The sequence below is a fragment of the Cannabis sativa genome, chromosome 1 (genome assembly GCF_029168945.1).
Source record: "Cannabis sativa cultivar Pink pepper isolate KNU-18-1 chromosome 1, ASM2916894v1, whole genome shotgun sequence".
Classification (NCBI taxonomy): domain Eukaryota; kingdom Viridiplantae; phylum Streptophyta; class Magnoliopsida; order Rosales; family Cannabaceae; genus Cannabis; species Cannabis sativa.
This window is the reverse complement of record NC_083601.1, coordinates 27,086,343-27,094,137: the sequence shown is the minus strand read 5'-3', so window position 1 is coordinate 27,094,137 and position 7,795 is coordinate 27,086,343. Positions and strand designations below refer to the sequence as shown.

General features: G+C 36.4%; 1 non-coding gene across 1 annotated transcript; it reads left to right on the top strand.

Moving 5' to 3' along the window:
- Positions 1-4,912: 4,912 nt before the first annotated feature.
- LOC133033814 (small nucleolar RNA R71) lies at positions 4,913-5,018 on the top strand. Its single transcript, XR_009685876.1, has one exon. It is a non-coding gene; the product is annotated as a small nucleolar RNA R71 (small nucleolar RNA).
- The last annotated feature ends 2,777 nt before the right edge of the window (positions 5,019-7,795 follow it).

Sequence of the window (7,795 nt, the reverse complement as noted above, 5' to 3'; positions counted from 1 at the left end):
CATTCTCACCAATACTTTTTGCTGTGAAAAGAATAAAACTAATGTAAACTAAGAAAAGAAACTACATAATTACTATCTAACAAGGTGTACCATACATTAAAAAAATATCACTTGATTGTGTAACAATGTAGAATTTTACTTTTCTAATGCTTAGCACACATCTATATCGTACAAGACAGTATTTGAACGTGCAAGGTTACGTGAGTTGAGATTGAAGTGTGCCCCTTCAAAAATTGATTGGCAAAATGCTCAATAGTTATGTGATAATAAGTTAGAAGGGTTTCATGAAGTGACAGAGTTATTTTCTGGAACAAAGTACCCTACCGCCAATATTTTTTTCCCAAAAATTTGTGAAATTAAGACAAACATTGACTTGTGGATGTCATCAGATGTGCCTTTTATTAAGGACATGGCAATTCAAATATTGTTTAAGTTTCAAAAACATTGAGGAGAGATTCACGGGCTTATGTGTGTGACGGTTGTTTTAGACCCGAGGTATAAGTTTATGTTGCTCGAATACTATTTCCCTATAATCTATGGAGATGAGCAATATGTAACTGAAATCGCAAATATTTGTGAGCTTTGTTGCGAGTTACTGGAGGAGTACAGGTCTAAGTTTCCTCATTTAAGAGAGAGAAGGGTTTAGGTAGATAATGTATCATCTTCTTCGACACGGCTGTTGCGAAAATTATTAATTACTACGCAAGTGCACGCAATCAAGTAGTATACTCACGCAAGTGAGGTCGAACCACAGGGAATTGGATTAATTACTACTAAACTATACTTATAATTCTATTTGGCAAATCAAAAGTATTTATGATTGAAAAAGGAAGAAAGGAATTCAAGAAACTTAAAGAAACAAGTGAATATTAATCAAGATGAGAGAATAGGGAGACGAATCCTGTTGTTAAGTTACCAATGTTAATGTCTAATTGCTATCCTTCTCTTGAAGTGAATGACAGATTATAAATTAACCTAGCTCTTTTCAGATCTTCTAGGTTCTAAATCTCATGCTCTCTAATTAATCTCTTAATTAAACTAACATGAAATCAGCATTAAGCAATAATCTAAATGTCACAAAGGCTATGTAAATACTTTCGTTTCACATCAAAACCTAGACTATCCAATTTTAGCATTCTCAATTCTCACTTTTCAGATTTCGAATTGAGATCATAAAACATGTAAAAGGTGATCAATCTTGCACATGGAAATTAAACACAAATATGAATAGTGTTCATAATCAAGATGGAGGAATGACAATTATTCATTAACTAGGAAAAACTTAAACAACATTCATCATTCTCCCTAAATAGGAGTTTAGTTCAAAACATCCATAATCAAATCCATAATTAACATTGAAACAGAAAATAGCATAGAAAAATTAAAGAGAAGAGAAAGAACTAGTTGAAGCAATTGATCCGAGTCGCCACAAGCCGCTCTTCTAGCCTCCTCCTTTGTTTCTAGGGTTCCAATTCTGAATAATCCATAATTTTCACGAACCCTCACTATTTAAACCAATTCTCATCTTTAAAATTCGTGAAATTACGAAACTGCCCAAAAATCCCGTCACTGGGGTCCCCGTCGCGATCGGCAAAGCCCCGTCGCGACGGGGTTAAACTTTGAAACTTCGAGATCCTCTCGCATGTTCCCGGGGCCGCGATCGGCATGTTCCCCGATCGCGGCCGCGGCATGTTCCCGATCGCGGCGGCATGTTCCCGCCGCGACTGGAACAGGCAGCGACACAAACTTTGGCTTTTCTTCTCGATTCTTTCACCACTTTTCCTCAATTCTTGTACATACTTTCTTTAAACACCCAAGGACCTGAAACAAAAGAATCAAGCATAAAATAGCCCTAAAACTAGAAACAAAGAGTGAAAACTAACTGAAAATACGACCCGAAACTTAGACTAATTTTAGCCTAACAAATTCCCCCAAACTAGATTCTTACTCGCCCCCGAGTAAGGTAAAAAAAAAAACTAACTACGCTGTCAGATAATCACTACGCTGCTGACTCATGCTCTGTTTTCTTCCTTGCATAAACTAGAATTTCGATCCTACTAACTCTAACAATTAACTCAGATGCTCAATTTATAACACTATGTACAACTGCAAAAATTTATTCAAATGTGAAACATTGCTATAAAAGTTTTACTCTTTCCAACAGTTCACGGCTCGATAATTCATAAGCTTGCATGCTTACCTTTCTCCACTAATGTTGACAGTATTCTTTGGAATCATTAGGTCTTTTCAAGGCTTTGGGTAATATGGCTCAGATATTCAGGGATAAGCAAAAGACAATTTTGGCTCAAGATATCATAAGCACACAAACAGAACCCACAAGCTTCTTACTTTTCTTTTTTCTAAGATCCCATAATATTCCCGAATTTACCAAGATTGATAGAAGACATCTCTATTATTTTTCAACATCACTGAAAAAAAAATTTCTCTTTTTTTTTCACACATATTTTTACTTTTTATTGTGTTTTTTTTTCATATTCCATTTTTTTTCAGTGACATTGAATTACACAATTTTTTTTTCTTCTCAATCTTACAAGTTTTTCTCCCTCTCACTATTTCCTCACACTAAATGTTTCTCCTCCCCCAAACTAATTATGTAGCTTATGATATCATGGATAAAATGGTGAAGAAAAATTAATAGTGTGGTTGCAATTTTTTTTTTTAAATCAATGGGTGAAAAACATAGCAGGTTTAGGCTCAAAAGGTTAACTAGGGATACATCTTATTACGGTAGGCTTGAAAGGCTCAAACTATCCAACAAATGCATAAGTCATATTCCAATTGAACACTATCAAGGATTTCGTCTCAAAAGAATAAACATGCAAGTTCTAAGCTATCCTGTCAATCTTACCACAACCCATCGTAAAACAATTATAACAATTTTCACAGATTGAGTATTTACAGATAAACACAGGTTCCTAAGCATCCAAACTAATCCAAAGAGTTAGCAGAATCAAGCACACAGTTATTTTATAATTTCAGATCACATCACACTAATCAGCAGTATACAACTATCGTCAAGCTTATTGCCATTCCTTAACTAAAATAAAAAAAAAAACTAAAATAGATAATTAAAATGCAGAAATTAAAGTGCAGAATTTAAAAATTTTAAGTCTCTCCCCCCAAACTAAATATGACATTGTCCCCAATGTGCTATTATACTCAAGGTGAGAAGGACTTACCTGAACCCCCATCAGAAGGGGTTGGGCGGACCCTTTTCATCCAAAAGAGCCCTCGTACTAAATGAAGAAAATTTACCACCAATCGTGTTGATTTCAGAGTTTCGCACAAGAGTAAGCTCACCTTCAGAACTACCACACATCAATCTTTTCCAATGACGCCGAATCGTTCGAAGTCGCTCTTTAGGCTTTGCTTTCTTCTTATCAGCTTTAACAAAAGAACCCTTCACCATCTCAATCTTGCAACAGGTAGGAATGTCGGTTGGGGCAAAAACATTAAAATTGACCTCTTCATCTTGCACTCTCAACTTTAACTCTCCCTTTTGAACATCTATTAATGCTCGGCCTGTGGCTAAGAATGGTCTTCCCAAAATAATGGGAATAGTTGAATCTTCCTCCATATCAAGAATTAGGAAATCAGCGGTGGAAGATAAACTTACCAACCTTCACCAAGACATCTTCAATTATCCCACGAGGATGAGTCAAAGAACGCTCCGCTAGTTGTAAAGTCACTGTTGTGGGCTTTGCTTTTCCCAATCCTAGCCTTTTGAAGATGACAAGGGCATTAGATTAATGCTTGCTCCCGCATCACATAGAGCTTTAGTTTCCACCGAACCCCCTATAGAGCATGGAATATTGAAACTACCCGGATCTTTAAGCTTGGGCGGTAGTTTCTTTTGCAAAATGGCGCTACACTCCTCAGTTAATGCCACTGTTTCATAGTCCTCCAATTTTCTCTTCTTAGACAATATCTCCTTCATGAACTTCACATAACGGGGCATTTGTTCCAAGGCTTCGGCAAAAGGAATGTTGATGTGTAATCTTTTGAAGACCTCTAGAAATTTTGTGAACTGCTTGTCTAGATTGGTCTTTTGGAGTCTTTGAGGATAGGGTATTTTCACATGATGATCAATATTGATTGGTGGAGACTGTTGTGGTGGTGCTGGACTATCAGTAATCTTCTTATCTGATGATGCTTGAGTTGGTGCCGTTTGATCTTTAATCTCTTCATCCACCTCGGTTGTATCATCTCGTGCCCATCATATTTCTTTCCACTCCTTAAGGAAATTGCTTTACATTGTTCTCTTCCTTTTGCATCATTAGTCCTAGGCGAATTTCCTTGAGCTTGTTTTTCCACTTGAGTAGCCAATTGTTCCATTTGAGTTTCTAGAGTTTTAATAGAGGCTCTAGTTTTCATCATGAATTGGAGCAATAAATCAGCTTGGATAGTGGAGCCTCCACTAGAACTTTGTTGTTGCAGCTGTTGTTGGTTTTGTTGGGGCTGGTTTCTCTGCTGGTAGAACCCCTGTTGGTTGTGCCCATAATTATTGTTTTGGGAATAGTTTCCAATGGCTTTTGCTTGATCCATTGGCAAATCATCCACATCTGCCTGACACTCAGAAAAGTGATGGGGACCTCCACATATCTCACAAACCACTTGAGCTTGTTTGGCTTGCACTGCGATCAGCTTTGTTAGGGTCTCAACCTGAGCTGTCAGCTTTGTAATGGCATCAACCTCTAACACACCAGCTACCTTCTTAGATTGACTCCTTTCAGTTGGCCACTGCTGGTTGTTTAGAGCCATCTCCTCCAATAGATCATACGCCTCATTAGCACTCTTTCTCATAAAGGCTCCGCCAGCTGCTACATCTATTAGAGTTCTAGTGTTACCAACCAACCCGTTATAGAAATTATGAACCAGCATCCACTTCTCAATACCATGATGAGGACACTTTCTGATTAAGTCCTTGAACCTCTCCCAAGACTCATAGAGAGACTCATTCTCTTGTTGACGAAATTGTTGATCTCTCCTCGCGGCTTAGCGAGACTTTTCTTTGGGGAAAGAACTTAGACGAAATTTAGTTGCTAAGTCTGTCCATGTTGCTATGGAATTTGGTGGCAAGGAGATTAACCAACTCTTGGCTCTTTCTCTAAGTGAGAATGGAAACAGTCTCAAACGAATGGCATCATCACTAACTCCATTGACTTTAAAAGTCTCACAAAGTTCCATGAAGTTCGAGAGATGCAGATTAGGATCTTCAGAAGGGAGGCCACCAAACCGAATCGAAGACCGCACCATTTGAAGTATGGCAGGTTTGATCTCAAAGTTATTCGCATCCACTGCCGGTGGCCTGATACATGACTGCACTCCCGTCAGAGTAGGGAGAATGTAATCTCTCAAGCTACGGCCATTAGCTTGGTCTTCCACGGCACCACCATTATTGCCGTTATTTACAACATTCGCATTCACATTAGCAGCCATGATTTCTGTTGTTTCAGCAATTGCTGAAACTCTTTCTTGCCTCTTGTTCTTTCGGTTTCTCCTACAAGTTTTCTCGATTTCAGGATCAATCGGTAATATGACCGCTTGTCCTCGACGCGCGCATACACTAGGATTCCTGAAATAGATAACGAAAATATTGCAAGAAAAAGATTAGTAATTAGCAAGAAAAATAAACCAAAGTAGAAGTTAGTATAATTTTGGGTAATATTAATCTTTATACAATTCCCCGGCAACGGCGCCAAAAACTTGTTGCGAAAATTATTAATTACTACGCAAGTGCACGCAATCAAGTAGTATACTCATGCAAGTGAGGTCGAACCACAGGGAATTGGATTAATTACTACTAAACTATACTTATAATTCTATTTGGCAAATCAAAAGTATTTATGATTGAAAAAGGAAGAAAGGAATTCAAGAAACTTAAAGAAACAAGTGAATATTAATCAAGATGAGAGAATAGGGAGACGAATCCTGTTGTTAAGTTACCAATGTTAATGTCTAATTGCTATCCTTCTCTTGAAGTGAATGACAGATTATAAATTAACCTAGCTCTTTTCAGATCTTCTAGGTTCTAAATCTCATGCTCTCTAATTAATCTCTTAATTAAACTAACATGAAATCAGCATTAAGCAATAATCTAAATGTCACAAAGGCTATGTAAATACTTTCGTTTCACATCAAAACCTAGACTATCCAATTTTAGCATTCTCAATTCTCACTTTTCAGATTTCGAATTGAGATCATAAAACATGTAAAAGGTGATCAATCTTGCACATGGAAATTAAACACAAATATGAATAGTGTTCATAATCAAGATGGAGGAATGACAATTATTCATTAACTAGGAAAAACTTAAACAACATTCATCATTCTCCCTAAATAGGAGTTTAGTTCAAAACATCCATAATCAAATCCATAATTAACATTGAAACAGAAAATAGCATAGAAAAATTAAAGAGAAGAGAAAGAACTAGTTGAAGCAATTGATCCGAGTCGCCACAAGCCGCTCTTCTAGCCTCCTCCTTTGTTTCTAGGGTTCCAATTCTGAATAATCCCTAATTTTCACGAACCCTCACTATTTAAACCAATTCTCATCTTTAAAATTCGTGAAATTACGAAACTGCCCAAAAATCCCGTCACTGGGGTCCCCGTCGCGACTGGCAAAGCCCCCGTCGCGACGGGGTTAAACTTTGAAACTTCGAGATCCTCTCTCGCTTCCGTCGCGGCGGCATGTTCCCGGTCGCGACCGGCATGTTCCCGCCGCGACCGGAACAGTGCCGACACAAACTTTGGTTTTTCTTCTCGATTCTTTCACCACTTTTCCTCAATTCTTGTACATACTTTCTTTAAACACCCAAGGACCTGAAACAAAAGAATCAAGCGTAAAATAGCCCTAAAACTAGAAACAAAGAGTGAAAACTAACTGAAAATACGACCCGAAACTTAGACTAATTTTAGCCTAACAACGGCGAATGGATGCACTTTCTAACTTTGATAGATTTGTTAGAGCTTCCTATCGGGTAGAAAATATGAAGTCTGAACTAGATTTATATTTGAAGGAGAACTTGGTACCTAGGACTGAAAAGTCATTTAATATATGCAATTATTGGAAGGTGACGGGCCTCAAAAACCCTTTGTTGAGTATGATTACCAAGGATGTGTTTGCTATGCCTGTTAGCACTGTTGCTTCAGAATCTACATTCAGCACTAGTGGTAGACATGTGAGTCCTCATCGATCGAGACTTCATCCTTTTACATTAGAAGCATTAAATATCATAATTTGTGACTGACAAAAAAGGTAAATATCATTAAATAAATATTTATATATATTTGTGTGTATATGTTTCATAATTAGTATTTATTTTGTTTTGTTTTTTTTACCTTAACAATAAATGATGAAGATGTTAATGTTGATCCAACAATAGTAACTAGTTTAGTTTTTGTAATTTATCAAATAAATTATTAATATTTTTCTTTGTTTTTTTTTTTTCAGGAGCCTTACGTTGTTGATCTTGATTAGAATATATGTTGTTTTATTGTTAGTTTTTATTATTAACATACTTTGTTATTAGTAATATAAGTGTAATTGATATTTCAACTCAACTCAAATTATAAATGAGAATTTGTTTAGAACTTTATTTTTTGGGTTAATTTCACAAATGCACAAAAACAACAAAAAAACAACAAAAATACGGTTTCACGGAATTTTAAATATTTTTACGATTTTTTTTATTTTATTTACATAAAATACGGTCTTTTTATGTTGAAATTTTGTTCATTTGTTGTTAATTTTTTGTTATATGTATGTTATTTT